This window comes from Alligator mississippiensis, chromosome 9 (assembly GCF_030867095.1).
Source record: "Alligator mississippiensis isolate rAllMis1 chromosome 9, rAllMis1, whole genome shotgun sequence".
NCBI lineage: Eukaryota > Metazoa > Chordata > Crocodylia > Alligatoridae > Alligator > Alligator mississippiensis.
Genome location: NC_081832.1, coordinates 17,668,650 through 17,683,752, shown reverse-complemented (window position 1 = coordinate 17,683,752; position 15,103 = coordinate 17,668,650). Strand labels below are relative to the sequence as shown.

The 15,103-nt window shown below is 42.6% G+C and overlaps 1 protein-coding gene across 3 annotated transcripts in view; it reads right to left on the bottom strand.

The window, feature by feature from the left end:
* The window catches only part of ZHX3 (zinc fingers and homeoboxes 3), a 69,932-nt gene that overhangs the window by 44,131 nt on the left and 10,698 nt on the right, over positions 1-15,103 (bottom strand). For 2 of the 3 annotated variants that reach the window (XM_019484612.2, XM_019484613.2), the window contains exon 2: positions 111-216. The exons of the other annotated variant lie outside the window; for it this stretch is intronic. The gene's annotated coding sequence lies outside the window, so the exon portion shown is untranslated. The remainder of the gene's footprint in view (positions 1-110; positions 217-15,103) is intronic. 3 annotated transcript variants of the gene reach the window in all.

Genomic DNA, 15,103 nt, shown 5'->3' with positions numbered 1-15,103 from the left:
CATTTAACAACTATCTCATGCAACTCAGTAACATGCACAGAAAATGCCACATTTCTGTTCAACACATTTTTTTACATACAAGCTGTAAAATACCAAATACTGCTGCTTACCCACAACACTTTACAGTTGCTTAATGTATCATTTTTTAGTTCTTCCTCTGTACTTTTATGCATCTTTAGCGTCATTACTCACTTCAGCTGCAGCTAAGTTTCAGATCTGTAACAGAAAAATATATAAGACCCCTACTATTACGGTTTCCAAGGAAAAGGTGATTCCAATACTAAAAACAAAAACCACCCTGAAATTTGTGTTTATATACCAAGTAACTTCATTCAGCCCACCTTTGATACAACGTACAATAAACCTGCACAGAAACTTCCACAAATTGCTCCTTTGTGTAGTAAAGAGATTTAAGTATTATTACATGAAATAAATGAACTGCTGAGTCCTCAGCTAGACACCCTGATTTGCGAACAGCAGGATGAGTAAGTAGAGGGAAAAGAAAATATTTCAGTTACAGAGATCTGCTCATGGTGTCAGCAACCATTTATTTTGTTTGCTAAAGTGGCTGAGAATCATAAACCTCAGCTAGCCGGGGGGTGCATACGCAATTATCACATACTTGACCACCACGGCTGCAGTCGGGAGCTATATATAAACCCACAGTTTTATGTTTAGCTATGTGCTTCCTTGCCCTCCTCCGTTTTCTTCAGCAGCTCCATTTGTTCATTCCTTCAGCAGCTCCAGTCTCCATTTGCTCAACCCCCCATGCTCAAACAGCAAAATCAGCCCTAGATATTTCATAATTTCTAAATGCAACCTTATGAAAGGAAAAAAACAGCCAAGTCAATGACTGGGACTAAGTTCAGAAACAGATAACATTACATGTAAAAAAAAGTTGCCTGGGAAAAGTGCACTGAAGTTATAACAAGAATGGGAAATTGGAGTCGCACTAAAATCTTCAAGTTAAGGAAAATTCACATCTATTAGATGTTCCTTGCTACAGATTAGCTAGTGGCACATTTCTCCTGCCTCCCCTTGTTGGAAGCTGTAACAGTAAACCCTAGCAAAATAATCATCTACTGCAAACTACTCCTATCTTCTTCAGCAGACATGTTCCCAGCCAAAACCCTTTACTACTTCTGCGTGGTTTACATTGCCTCTTTCAGCACAGAATCTTCTGGAGATAAACTTTCTAGCCACTTCTGTACTACACACCTAGTAATTTGTTTGAAGTCTAACATTCATTTTTCCTAACAAGATGACTATATAGAAATGTGCGTCAGACTGGAAAGAGGTTCTTCCCCCACATTGTAGGTTAGAAGCTTTCACTAGAATCCCCCATATCACCTGAAAACAAACATCACATAAAATAAAAGTTGTGTATAGACCTGCCCTGGCAGAATATGGTTATTTGTAAAATGCTCTATGGATTTTGCTCACAATTTTTCACAACTCAAACCTTGGATGAACTCAGGACACTTCCCCTTGGAAGGAATGCTTTCATGCATAGCACTTTTCACGTTAAATACAAAAAAAATGTATTGTGGAGGAAAAAGCTTATCATCTGAACTGTAGACACATATGCTTGACACCTCTTCTTTTATCAACTTTATGTTCCTGATCCTTTAAGAAAACTGGTTTCTCTAGCTCAGAAACTGTATGGGTAGTCCTGCATCCACATGGGTCTAGCTTGGACTTGGAAGTTACTTTCACAGATTCTAAAGCCCCCTCTTCCCTCACACCCACTTGCATGGTTTTGATGACTTTCGTCAACTATCATAGCAAAGAGCAACTTATGGTGTCATAGAAACCTTTATGAAGACAACAGTTTCCTGAACTCTACTTCATAAACTTAATTTTTCAAAAGGTTTGCATGCACAAGCCTACATTACATGATAACACACTCGCATGAAAGTGAGCACGAGCACATACTTCTGAATTCTGCCCTTTAGACTTAAGCCAAATGCCTCTCCTACATACATTTTTTTTTAATGTTTATTTTTAACCAGAAACATTTCAATACACACTGGAAATAACCCAATAGTGAATGCCAGGGCCTTGATAAAACAGATAACAAAGTTTTATACACCAGGGAAAGTTTAATGTATCATTAAGAAACTGCTGATCAAGTGATTTTTATTCCAGTAGCCTGTGTAAAGGTCCTGCAACATCAGAATTCTTGTACATTGCTTATCTGTTGTTCTTTCTGGGGTAGTGGCTATTAAAATAGATCACAGTTTTGAAACTCATATTCACAGTTATTCACTCCCAGTTTATTTGGCATAAATCGTGGTACCAGTTTGGGTCTAATCTAACTCATTTATTTTTGGAGAATAACCAAATAGTCCAAGTCATGATGATTCTGAGTACCATGATTTGGGTTGCCTGTATAAACAAAAGGAGGGTGAGGAGGGTGATTGCCAGGGGATGCAGGGCTTAAAAAAATTTGAAAATACAAGCAAGTCAAGTTAAAGGGCACTGAAAATTTTAAGCAACCAAAAAGTGCTAGTCTATTCTAAAAATCTGGAGTGGAAGGTTACAGATTTGTCAGTGTGAAGCTCGACTAAATTTCCTTGCATGAGAGAGAGAGGGGGTAGGGCACAAATAGGTTCTGAAACATTAAACCAGAGGCTGTGAATTAGTCACCTTAATCTTAATACACCATTAAAAACCAAGGTCATTAGTTTAGCTTCTAGGTGACAATTTCTTTTTAGTATTTTTTTTTTTTTTTTTTTTTTTTTTTTTTTTTTACGGTGTTCAGTCAGACTCTCATTTTCTTACTACTAATCAGTGTACACTGACAGGCCAAAAAAAAGCCTATGTAGGAGAGAAAAGTACAGTTTGATCTGATACTCTAAATATGCTGAGGAGGTAAGATAACAGCCTCTCCAAGACCCACTCTGCAGGACACCAAGCTGTTAAAGAAGGAAGTGACACTTACAGAAAGAAACAATTTAACTGTCCGAAGGCCTCCAAAAAGGATTTCTCACAATGAACATAACTTTCTTCTTGCTGAGAAATATTTTCAGGACTGTGGAGGAGCTACCGTCAGCACACACACTGGCAAATATTCCAACTCCGAGAAGGAAACTAGAAAGTAGTTTTTTAGTTCAGGTTATAATATACTAACTCGGAAGAAAAGAAGCTGCTCTTTTCCCTGATATTCCCAACAATAAAGGGGGTGGGGGGGCTTTTAAAGACTTTTTAATCCCTGGCAAGTACTCAGTCAGTCTAGTCCAAATTGCTGTCATTTGTAGCAACTCCTAGTTACAGGCTTAGCAATGATGATTTAGAACTTGGGTTGGCTTGCTTAGTTGTGCCCAGTGCTGTAGCAACGAAATTTGGCACCTGGGGCAAAGGCCACAGCGGCAGCCCACCCTTGCCCCGTGCACAGATCTGGGGGGCACATGCCTTCCCATGCTTGCCTAGGAGTGCAAGCAGCAGTGGGTGCCACCCATTCCCGTGCCCCCCAAATGAGCAGCTTGTGGCTCCATACTGCACCTCGCGTTTGCTGGGCAGTGCCTGATGGCACCCCTTCACTTCAGTGCCCAAGGCAGTTGCCCCGCTCACCCCCTGCCCCCTTGCTATAGCACTGAGTGTGCCTCTGGACTTGACTGATATGTGCCCTTTCCAAGCCAGAAAGCTGGACTTCCAGTGGTGACTGCACTAGCACCATTTTAGTCAGACCAAAGCAGGGAGAGGGAAGGATTTCACTGCATGCACATTACTTATTAAGACAGGGCTTCCTAATCAAGTGCACATTGTTCAATACAGAAGTGGCTTTATTTTTCAAAGGTCTTGGTCACTAGTACTTTCCACTCAGGAAGACCTGTCTGGGTTTTAGGCCATTTAGGAGAAAAACAAGAAAAGAAAATGATTCATCTAGGGTATCTGACTATAAAATGAAGGCCCCCAACTTTAACTATGCAGATTAGACATATTAGCTGAAGTAGTCAAAGTCCATATTTTGTAGATACAGTTTAGCATGAGGTATGACCTGTAGCCACCTAGCAAGAACTCCTATTTAAATACTGAATAACACGTTTGATATAATCACATTTAGAAGTGCCAGGCAAAAATAACATTTAAACATTTTCAAAATGTTATGTTGTTTCTCCATTTTCATTCCGAGCAAGAGAAGTGAGGGGCTTAAGGTGGAAAGGGATCAGCTCCTGTGCCTCAAACCATTTTAATGAGGGTAGCAATGGGATTAGTTGCTCTACTCTGGAAGTTCTTGCTCATATTCCCAGGGGCGGCACTGCAATATGCTGACAGCTAAACGAGAACTCTCTCTCATGACATACCAGCAGGGACATTGCGGATGTTCCTTTTTGTTCTGGGACAATGAGTATGAGTCCTCTATTTTGCTCTTGCTTATAAAATATCTAATATGCGGTTGGCCATGCAAATAAAATAAAACCTAGTATAAAGCTGGAGTCTCTTGCAGTGGCTTTACAAGAAATGAAGAGGGTGAAGGGGTCACATTCTAGGTTTCCTCATCAGGATGCATTCCCCAGTCACTTCATTTAAGAGCTCTCACCTCTCCCCACACCAGAGATGCAATTAAAACACTGATGTTGGAGTTGCTGTCTAGCTGATCCAAAGTTAGAATTCCAGGTCATGTTTACACAGGACTAGGAATTCATCCTCACTAGCACTTCTTAGAAAAAGCAACTATTATAGCGGCAGCATCCTCAGACACGGCAGATCTCTCACTTTCAATTAAAGCCTTAGTGGCAGCAAAATACACTGAAATCTGTTGCTGAATCATCTCTTGCTTCTGAAAGACAGAAAACAACCCCATTGCACAACAGAACCCCAAGTCTCTGCTACCATAGAAACCTGAATGTGCGGCAGTGTTGAACTACTGAACTAATCCACATGTATGGGAGATGATTGTTTTATTTTAACCATGGAGTTTAATGTTGAGTGATAGCCCAATGCTCCTAGGACAACAAACGGATTCAACCTGTCCCACAAGGGCCAAACCACACTCATCCTACTCATATGTGGAACTGTTCATATAAAATAAAAGATGGGATTTCAAACACAGCCAAATAACTTAGAAGCAAGAGTCCCATGTAACCTATGCACCAAACTCATTCAGGTCCTTTCCCTTCCCAACTAGGAAACAACCACTGCATTCAGCTCCTTCCTACTCATTTATCCACAAAGGGAAATATGATCTAAGCAACTTGCTAACCACAGCTTAGACCCTTCTGAAAGAAGGGGAGATGGATTTAAGCCATGCCATTCCTTCTTCCCACCAACACCACACAAATTCATCACACTTGGAACTGCATGAGTTTATAGGAAGATATGACAATATGATGAGGAAAAGGGGGGGGAAGAGTGACACAGAGTGGTGGATAAAACCCACTGGGAGGCCACCTTCCCAAGCAAACCTTTAGGGAAATGTTTGCTGATGGAGATCAGCATTAATTCTTGCATAGCTCAATGCACACAGTCAAATCACCTCAAAGGAAGCAAGAAAAGTCAGGCAGCACAGCTATAGGTGAACCATGCTAGAAGAGAAACAACAGGGAATCCCTCAGTAACTCAGACAGACCAGTGTTCCACATAACAACATGCTCCACTCAGGATACCCATGGACATGTCAGACACCCTTAGTTTATTTAAACAATGCTTCAAACACCACACCAGTAAAATGTCCAAGCCTCACCATCTAATTACATTTACAGATTCACAGAAGTTTAAGGCCGGAAGAGACCTCATGAGATCATCGGGTCCAGCCCCCCTCTTCTGGGCAGGAAAGACAGCTGGGGTCAAATAACCCCAGCAGTGTGTGAATCCAGTTTCCTTTTGAAGATCTCCAGGGTAGGTGCCTGCACCCCTGCTGGAAGTCTATTCCACAACCTGGTCACACGAACCATGAAGAAGTTTTTCCTTATACCTAGTCTGAAACCTTTTTCTAGGAGTTTATGACCGTTGTTCCTGGTTTTTCCCTGGGGCACTTTAGTGAATAATTGTTCACCTAGCCCCTGATGCTCACCCCTGATATATTTGTAACCTTCCACCAAATCCTCCCAAAGTCTTCTTTTCTAGACTGAACAGTCCCATTTACTCTCTCACCAATCTTTCTTGGAGGGAGTCACAGCCTGGCCCTTCACAAGTGTATGATTGCCTAACTAAGCATGCTCTGAAGGGATAAGAAGGCTAGGAAGAACCTCTAAAACAACTGCTGAGAGCCTGGACATATGAAACATTTAGACCAAAGTAATTTTGATTTGCATTGGTTTTGTGTACTGACGTGTGTTGTACTTTAGGGCATTTAGGACATTTATACTTTAGTGTATACTGGGGGCATTTATACACGTGCTCTGGGAGGGGAGGTGGGCACTTTAATTATAGCAGCTCTGACAGCTGCTCTAATTACAGCAACCAGAGCGTCTCATGTATCAGCGTCCCCACACTGAAAAATGGTGGTGGGGGCACTTTAACTAAAGTTCATCAAACGAGTTTTAGTTAAAACACCCCTGCTGACATTTTTCAGCGCAGGGATGCTGATACACAAGACACAGAAGTCTGCCGGAGCTTGGTAATTACCATGCTTGAGATACTATGCCCAATTAATTGAGTTTGCTCCCACGCACTATTACAGCTGTAATTACAACACATCAGAACAGACTTGCTGCACATGTATAGATATCCTAGCTGCCAGCATGGGCAGACAGCAACTACCCTGAAAGGACAATGGTGGGCACTTTTAGAGCAACTTGCCTCTTGGTGTCAGGGGCAGGGTAATAACCTGCATGCCTATAATAAAGTTATCTCAGCATAGCTCCAAACAGATGACACTTATGTCAATGTAAGTTATGTTGGAAAGTTTTAAACCATGATTTTTCTGTGGACAGGCTCCGACAGCAAGTAGGTTTATGAAATCACCAGAAGTTGGGCCACCTGCCCAGAAATAGGGTTACAGACAAAAAAGGACTGGCAACCTCTGGTATAAGCTCTTTGGGCAGGGACCATCTTTGTTATATATTTTCAGAACATCAAGTACAATGAGATCCTGATGGGGCCTCTAGATTAGGCCTTTGCAAATACTCGCTTGTGGATTCAGCTGTCAAACTGAAAAAAAATAGCTGAAATCAACTTCACTAAGATGAACAGCTAAAACAATTCACTGCACATCAAACACAATGTTTTGTTTGACCAGAAGCAAAGCATTTAGATTTTAGGCACTTGTACTAGAAACAAAAGATTAAAAAATTAGTAAAGGAAAGTGGTGGTTCCCCTTCTAACCAGTAACCCAGAGGTTAGGGCACTCCCCAGGATGTGGGAAATGCTACTTCAGAGTTTTCTTCTGCCTAAGGGGAATGTAACTGTACCCCCCATCTCTCAGTGAAGGCCCTCACCCACTCTGATATAGGGATGATGGACAGTTCTCTCAGTCTCTCCCAGTTAGGCTGTTCCAGCCTGCATGATAGCCCTGACTAGTCATTAAGGCAAAGAGAGAGAGAATCAATCTGTGTTTGGTCTGATTAAGATACTTTACTTGGAAAGTGTGACACCTGTTCCAGAGACCACATGTGCAAAAACTACCAGCAAACCAGAGACAGAGAACTCAAAGCACCATCTAGCCTGGATGTTATGGCACCCTCCCCTGAGAGGTGACAGATGTGGGTAAATGCCCCTTGAGCACAGGAAAGAACTAAACCTGGATCTCCTACATCCTAGCTAAGTGTTTTAGTCTATCAGCACCTGCACTGCTTCTTCCTCCTTTTCAGCCTTCAAACTGAATCTACTTGGCAGATTCAAGTCAAATTCACAAAGAGTTTACTTATAACCAGGGCTGGTTAGCCCCAAAGTATTTTGCAAATACTTTATTTTCCAGAACATTTTCTGAGCTCTACTCTAGATACTCCAGGAACGCTAATAATAATAAATGCTTAGATATCACTTCTCATTGGCTTTGTATGAGTCAGGGCCCAGCTGGGTGCTGAGCTAGTACCAGGGCCCAGCTGGAAGCAATGAGGCTGAGTCATTCCTCAGGGAAGAGGTCCCATCCACATCAGCTACATAAGCTCAGACCAGACAACTAGAGAACTCTCTCTGGGCAACAGTTTGTCTTGCTGTGCTTTTGGTCTACTTAACCTCTGGCTTGGCTCCTCCTGCCTTCCCACTCTTGGACTGGTGGCTTGCCATAACCATGAACTCATCTTGACCCTTGGCTTGATAACCTCAACTAGGACTGACACCTGGCTTTCACCTTGGCTTCCACTAGTAAAACCCTAGCTTGACGTAGCATGGTCCACTTGGCCTCCTATGCCCTAGTCAACCCCTTAAATTTCAGCTTCAAAAAGCTGAAGAAAGCTAATAAATCCTAGTATCTATATATAGCATTTGCTACCTTCATGATTGCCAAAAACAAACTACACGTACATTTTTGTACTATATATATAGCCTCTTAAGCATCCACTGTTATGCAAAGGGAAGGTGCCTGCTAGAACTCTCTTAATTTTCAAAACAAGTAAGTACATATTACCTCTACTGCCAAATTCCTGTCAGCTTTTTATGGTTTTACTGTGATGTGGAAGACAGGTAAGCATGTGAAACTCCATGATCATTCATGGAATGCAGTGCAGCAACACATACAATGCGCTGCAAGTTGCCAAAAATAAGACTAAAACTAAAGCAAAACACTTCTCTCTCTCGTCTTCCAGCTAAAGTTAGGTGTAAACGGTACAAACAGTAGGTAAAACAAAATTGCAGAAATGTGTTCAATTGACATAGATGGTGTCTTTAATTCTACCATCATGCTTTCTGAAAAATGAAGTGATTTTAATTGTGAGTTCAAAGGAGAGTGTGATGGTGCACCTTTTGTGTTTGCCACTTTAAGGGCAGGAGTGGGCTGTGAGACAGCCTGCAGGTGACTGCAGGGCCAATCAGGCAGTCACATGATAGCCAGGTGGCTGCCTGACTGGAGCAGGGCTGAGCAGCCTCAGAATAAGAACAGGCCCTGAGGAGTAGAGCCAGCAGTGGCTATAGGGATGCTGCCAGAATAATGTCATCTAGCTGGAGCTCCCCTATCCCAGGAATACTCTGGAGGTTCAGGGGAGGAACTAAGGGGATAGAAGAGGTTCCTGGGAAGCCAGGGAGGGTCCCAAGCTATGGGTCATGGAAGAGCGAGGTCAGCCTAGGAAGAGGCTCAGAGCAAGTGGACCTACTGGGTGGCTAGGCAAGCTCCTGATTGGAACGGGCGGTGACTCAGGCCAGGGCTCAGATGACCCCAGTGGAGTGATGGGCTGCTGGGCATAAGATCTCTGGGGCTCTAGGCAAGTGCAGTATGAGATGTATACTGTATGGTGGGGCCCAGGAGGGACCCCTGCAGAGTAGAAAGGTCAGCTGCTGCCAGACTGATCTTTACACTTTTGCCTGGTCATTGTAAGGGGGCCAGGGCCAATAGGCCCAAGGGCATGGAAGCCTACCATGATGGGCAGGCCAGGACCGAAGAGAGCTACTGGCACCCCGGCTGGTCTAGAAGCAGGAGCAGAGCCTCGAACAGATTGAAGGTCCCCTCGACTGGGGGAGGACATCACTGCTGAGAGAGGACAGGTGGTCAGCAAGCACACAAGCTGTTATGAAGGAGACATCCAATAAGGGGTCCAAATGAGTTGGGCCAGGGACTGAGGACATGTGATGTGGAAGTGGCTGTAACAGAGGGTCCAAGAATGAGCAGCTCAGATGGAGGAACAACAAGAAGCCCAGTAAGAGAAGGAGGACCAGGACAGGTAGGCTTGCAGTTGGTCTCAGGGAATGACTTAAAACTGCATGCTGCTGGGGAAGATGGTGTGGTGGGGCTGCCTGTGGCAGAGCAGTCCCCAAGAAGTGCCACACCAGTGCCCCCCTAATGAAAGGTGAGTATGGGATGCTAGAAAGCCTCAGCCCCTGCTGCCTTGCAGGTGACCCTGTGGAGGGGAAAGGCTAGGGAAGCACACCCTGAGAGAAAAGCAACAGGCTTAGGCAGCAACAGAGAGGCCAGAAGGGCCCAAGGCCTAAAGAGAGTGAGGCCTGAGTAGGAATGAGGTCCAGTTATGCTGACAAACACCTGAGGCCTGAGTGGGTTGTAGGCTGAGAGTGAGGTCCAGACACATCAACAGAGACCTGAAGCGTAAGGGGTGGAAGGCCCCAAAGCCCCAGAGAAGGTAGTAACCCCAGTGAGGGGGCAGAGTGTGTGGGGCTAGGAACCAGATGAGAGGCCCCAGTGAGGAAGCCAAAGTATGTCCATGGATGCCTGAGGCAAAGTTTGGGACAGAGGCTGAGTGCAGCCCAGCAATGGGGCCAGGAGAATTAGAAGTGAATTTTGGATGCTGTGTGCGAGGCATGGAACAGGGTAATGGGGAGGTCAGAGCTGTGTATTACGCCCTTGGCATCAGGGCATTAAATGGGCAGCCTCCCGCATTTTTTTCCATCAGTTTATTTAATACATCAAGGTGTGGCAGGTGAGTCAGGGCAGACTGCCCTAGACAGGTGGGTGGGCTGACATTGTGACTGGCCCCGGGGATGGCCCCCTGTCACAGAAATGAAGGTTTTAAATTTTCCAAATATTGTGTGTCCCAATCAAAAACATCTCTACTGAAGAGTTAGTACAAAAAAAAGGACAATTCAAGTAGCAACACAAATGAGAACCATGTTATATCACAGGCCTCTTTCTCCTCGGGTTTACATGTTGGTGATAAAACAATAATAGTTGCTACTTGCAAATTCAATCTCCTTGTCTTCCCCTTAAACTCTGTTTTCAACTTGAAGTGTAATGGATTAATTGATCTGCCTTTGATCCTGAAACCGCAGGGGGAATCAGTTCTCTCAAAGGCAGGGACAAACTTTGTACCAAGCAGCTCCTAAACTCACACAACAAATGATTAGTACTTTCCTGATCCCATTTCTTAAAGGTAGATGGTCAGCCACATTAGGCCTAAAATATTCTGTAGGCAAGATTTTTATGGAGTGTACATTTCCAGGTGTGTTCATTACAAGGTAAGCATCCTTAGCCCCCAGTGTGTTTGCAACTTGATAGCCTTTGCCAGCCCACAGGAACCAGAAAACAAAGTGAGAAACAAAAGTGAAACTGTTTGCCCAACCTGAAGAGAGAGCTTCATAATAGTAACACATTCAAATTTATTTGCAAAACGTGTCTTCACAGACAGTGACCTTTTATAAAAGCTTTTCCCCCCAAAAGCTCTTATCCAGTGCAGGTTCTCTTCTCGAACAACTACTGTTACAAATCTGTGATAAAAGACTTACTCAGTAGGGTTTGGAATCACCTGTATATCCAAACCAGTGCTGCCAACTCCTGCAATTTTTTTATTGCATGCCTCTCAATATCTGTGGGATTTCTTAAAGCCCTAGCTCCTGGAATCATGAAAATATCTGTGCATTTTAGGGAAGGGAGAAAAAAGTTTCTAGCTCTCATGAGGAAAAGCATGATTATAATGTTTTTCAACCTTTAGATTACTTAAAGATTTTTAACTAATTGCATGATTTCAAGGAACTGCATTTTTTTTTTCCTTTTTGAATGCTTAGGCGTGAATATGTTGTGAATTTCAACTGCAAAAGTAAGGTTCACAAATGTTTGTAATGGTATACAAAGCATGAACTTTATTAAAAGTGTGCAAGTAGTTCGCTGAAATCACATTGTAACATGGCAGAACAGGGAAAGCTAACAATGGAGATACAGTTCTATGCACCTCACAGGGTGCGTCTACATGTGCTCCCCATGGCACAGTTCTTACTGTGCTGTCATTTAGCACTTGCTTTAGGAAGTACAGAAAAACAACACAGCAACCGCCATTACTGCAACATCCTGGTGACACAAAGTTATTTTTAGCAGCTATGTCGCCGTAGCAACATGCTATAGCGAGGTAGCTCATTGCTACAGTGATATAACATCAGCATCACAGTTTGTGCCTGCCGCCAGTATGTCATCATAGCTCGTGTAGATGCACCCACAGGTGGTGTGTGAGAGAGAGAGAGAGAGAGAGAGAGAGAGAGAGAGAGAGTGTTCAGGAGCTGCTCAGACACAGTGGTTAAGGAACTGTTATACATAAACATGTGGCTATTGCAAACCGGCTGCTGCGGGGTAAGCTAGCTATGACTTTCAGAGTGCTTTGGCTACTCTTAGCTAACTGCTTGCATGCATGCTTTGATCCCACAATTAAGCGCTCACCCCACTTTCAATTAGGGGCAGTCTTCTGGGTAGGAGGGGACACACCATTAGCTAAGAGCAGCTGAAGCACTCTATATTCATAGTCTCCCTTACCTCCCAGTAATCTGCTTGTGTAGTTATGCTTTTAGAAAGAAAACTTAGTTATGTGCACAACAAACTGAATTAATAATACAACTCGCAAAGGGTAGATTGTTAGCAAAACTGGACTCTAGAGCAGCTCAGTGTTATTTAGGATTTGTTGTGAATCAAGATGTGTCAATCTGCAAGTTGTTTTTAAATAGTTTACATGGGTTCTGTCAAGCTGGGGAAGGCTCGAAGTCGAATGAGTTCCTTGTCCCTCATCAATCACACTTTCCCTTCCAAATCTAACGGATGTGTGTCCTCACCCTAATCTGAAAAAAAGCTGCTTTAATCATGGGTTTTGTTGTTGTTTTTTTCAGAAAAATGACAGAGCTAAATCAAACCAAACCAGAGTAGGATTATGGCATTTGGGGGGGGAACCTGACAGTAATGAATGGATCATAGAAGGCAATAATCTGAGAAAAAAGTTAAATTGTAAGGAAAGAAACAACCACCTACCAAGAACACTGCACATTCAAAGGGTATAAAAACCTAGGAGTTGGACTCCAAATACCATTTAACTGGTATAAAAGTCATGAGAACATGAAAGAGCGATGAGGAACTGAATTTGGGGGTCTTTCATTTGCTCTTTGAGTCTTCAGGGTTCATGCTTCAATTTTTTCTCTATAACCAAAAGGATATTTTTAACCTACAAGCTCAGATTCTCACGTAAGAACATTACTTCAAGGTCTGAGGCTTTCATTAAAAAAAAAAAACCAAACAAACAAACATCAAATATCATGAGATTCATGATAAACTATGAGAGTTGGCAAGATCATTTTCCACTTCAATTAAGCCCTGATCCAAAACTTAAGTGTCATCTGACTTTTTTCTACTGATGTTGGTGGATTTGGGATCAGGCACCTAATTCTTTCTTAATATTCAGTGTAACCCCTAAAATAGTTTTGACAGCAACCCCCAGCCCTCCCCCCCCAAAAAACAAAACAAAACCCCATGAAGAGAGTCTATTAACTGTCTAAACATACTCTGATGTTCCATAGTGGTCACCATGAATTCTAAATCTGCTCACAGAGTTCCCACAAGAAATATAAATATTCTCACTGGTCTAAGAATAACATTTCACAGCTGATCTAGGGACCTAAGAAACCAGTATATTATAATTAGAGGCTTGCTGTAAAAAGCTGGTTATGAATTATGATGTGGACCAAAAGAGCTACAGAACCAAAGACGACTCTGTATTCGAGACGCTTGAAACACGCTCTGAAGGCAGCCTGTTTCTTGGGTTTTTTGTTTTTTTATTAAAAACCAACTTGTTTACTCACCTCAGCTGACCTTTCTTGTTCTCTCTCATGTGAAAGTATTTTCAGCTCCTGATTTTTTTTTGAAGTTAAGATCTTATTGATGAGAAAGTATTAAAAAAATACTAAAAGCTCTCTTTCTTTCTGGTGCTTTTAATAAGATTAACAGCTAAATCTTTTCCTTTACTTGAAAACATAAGATTCTGGTGCAGGACATGCATACTCACTTGTTGAAGAGCTGTTGACATTAATTTTTATTTTTAGAAGAACACAAAGTGTTGGGGGGGTAGTAAGGCAAACAATGTAAAGGCTTTTTTTGAGTCAATCACTACCCCTAGTACAACTACAAGAAGTAAATACCACAGTGACCCAATTGCATTATTTTTATCCCTTGGTCAAAAATATTGCACTTATTTTTTAAAATTGAAGGAATCTAGACAGGCCAGACCTGTTTCACAAATGCTGATGATAGTATCAGTTCTTAGTATTCTAAACTGGGAGAAACTGAGGCCAGAGAGGATTAAGGTGCTAGACTGGGTTTCTGGAGATCTGCTTTCTATTCCTGGGTCTATCCCTGATCTTCTGGGTAATCTTGAGCTTTACCTCTTTGCCTCAGTTTCTCCATACGCTAAGTGAGTATAAAGACACTTTTGTTTGACTTAAAAAAATCAATGGATGGAAACCTGTATTATGCCCATAGTCAAGAAATGAGTGTTAGTAACAGTCTGTGTCCCAGCATGCTAATTCCCATTTTCACACCCCGAAACAGGACCCCTTAGCCTACATGCACTTTTAGTACATATACCATTTTATTCACAGGAGTTGTTCCAATGACTTTAATGGGACTATTTCCCTATGGAAAGTTACACTTGGTTTAAGGTTTCAAGAATCAGGGCCTAAGTAGTCAAACCCAACTCCCCAGTGCCAACCCTGCCCTTCATAAGTGCTGGGCTGCATCACAGTTTCATAAACTGTGCTAAAGATTAATATGCAAGCTGAATGAAAGCACCCCAGACCCTTAACTGCTGGTAATGGATGCTGAGCTAAGCTGCCATTAGTGTATGCTAAACATTTCTATATTTGGAAGACATGTCATGTGAGTCAGATTGCTACTGTACCTGTTCATTCAGTTAAAGGGACTGCTTCTAAGACAGGGGTGGGCAAAATGCAGCCCAGGGGCCAGATATGGCCTGCCAGGCTATTCTATCCAGCCCACAGGGCCCCTAAAATGTTAGAAAATTAATATTCATCTGCCCCTGGCTGCCTATCATGCAGCCCTCAATGGCTTGCCAAAACTCAGTAAGTGGCCCTCTGCCCAAAATAATTGCCCGCCCCTGTTCTAAGAGGTGAAAAAAATTCTGATTATTGGATACAATCTCTTCTGGCACTTCATCCAGACTCCAGAACCTGGGTGGGCATTCAGCAAGGGTGAGGCAGGAGAACCTATTCAAAACCATCTCTTGTATCCCTATGTTTGGGTAAGTCACCATTTTTATATCAAGCTGGAAAACCGATTTGCTCGATCTGCAGA